Source organism: Cygnus olor, chromosome 3, assembly GCF_009769625.2.
Source record: "Cygnus olor isolate bCygOlo1 chromosome 3, bCygOlo1.pri.v2, whole genome shotgun sequence".
NCBI lineage: Eukaryota > Metazoa > Chordata > Aves > Anseriformes > Anatidae > Cygnus > Cygnus olor.
In genome coordinates this window covers 40,839,086-40,840,634 of record NC_049171.1, presented here as the reverse complement: position 1 = coordinate 40,840,634, position 1,549 = coordinate 40,839,086, and the positions used below count along the sequence as shown (strand labels likewise).

General features: G+C 47.2%; 1 non-coding gene across 1 annotated transcript; it reads right to left on the bottom strand.

Moving 5' to 3' along the window:
• Window positions 1-765: 765 nt before the first annotated feature.
• Window positions 766-837, bottom strand: TRNAA-UGC. The gene has a single exon. It is a non-coding gene; the product is annotated as a tRNA-Ala (tRNA).
• Window positions 838-1,549: the final 712 nt, after the last annotated feature.

Genomic DNA, 1,549 nt, shown 5'->3' with positions numbered 1-1,549 from the left:
TTTATATTCACTTTTAAAAGAAGACAAGCATAAGGTTTATTCACATAGGTCCCTCAGCATCCATAATAGGTAGATGGCAGAGATCACATTTAACTCTTGGTTACACATGTACAAGATTTCTGACTTCAGTAGAATATTGTATGTGAATATGAAATCAAAATATTTCTCAAAATTTACTCTTCACTTTTGTCCGGGTTTCAGCTAGAATAGAGTTAATTTTCCTCCTAGTAGCTGGTAGGGTGCTATGTTTTGGATTAGGATGAGAAGAGTGTTGATAATATGCTGGTCTTTTAAGTGTTGCAGAGCAGTGCTTACACCAAGCCAAGGACTTTCCAGCTTTTCGCTCTGTCCTGCTAGCGAGCAGGCTAGGGATGCAGCAGGAGCTGGGAGGGGACAGACCCAGGACAGCTGACCCAAACTGGCCAAAGGGGTATTCCATACCATCTGACGTCATGCTGAACAATATATAGGGGTGGCTAGCTAGGATGGGGTGGGGCGGCTGCTCGGGGATAGGCTGGGCATCGGTCAACGGGTGGTGAGCAATTGCATTGTGCATCACTTGTTTCGTACAAGTTATTATTATTATTATTATTATTATTATTATTATCATCCTGTCTTAATAAACTCAAAATAAAATCTCAACCCACAGGCTTCACTTTCCCGTTTCTCTCCCCCATCGCAGAGAGGGAGGGGGGAGAGTGAGTGAACGGCTGTGTGGTGCTTAGCTGCCGGCTGGGATAAAACCACAACAGTCCTTTTCGCCAGTGGAGATGCCAGGGATTGAACCCAGGGCCTCATACATGCAAAGCATGCACTCTACCACTGAACTACATCCCCCTGCCCCTTTTATAGAGCCCACCACCACTGTGACTGCTTGCCGTGCCTTGTACTGGAGTTCTAGCCTGTCTGACACTGCAGCACTCAGCAGTGGCGTGACTTCATTCAGGCCACGATAGTCCACTGTTAGTCTCCACTCACCATTAGACTTTCACACTGGCCATATGGGACTATTAAAAGGTGAATGGGTCTTGCTGATCACTCCTTGGCTCTCCAGTTGACGAATTAGCTCGTGAATGGGAATCAGGGAGTCTTGGTTGGTGCGATATTGCCGCCAGTGCACAGTTGTGGTAGCAATTGGCACCTGCTGTTCCTTGACCCTCAGCAACCCCACAACAGAAGGGTCATTCGAGAGACCGGGCAAGGTAGACAACTATTTAATGTCCTCTGTCTCTAAGGCAGCTATGCCAAAAGCCCAGCGGAACCCTTTTGGGTCCTTGAAATATCCTCTCCTGAGATAGTCTATGCCAATGATGCACGGAGCATCCGGGCCAGTCACAATATGGTGCTTTTGCCACTCATTCCCAGTTAGACTCACTTCAGCCTCCAATACAGTTAACTGCTGGGATCCCCCCATCACCCCATAAATACAGATGGGCTCTGGCCCTTTATAACTTGATGGCATTACGGTACACTGTGCACTGGTGTCTACTAAAGCCTTATACTTCTGTGCGTCTGACATGCCAGGCCATTGAATCCACACAGTCCAATA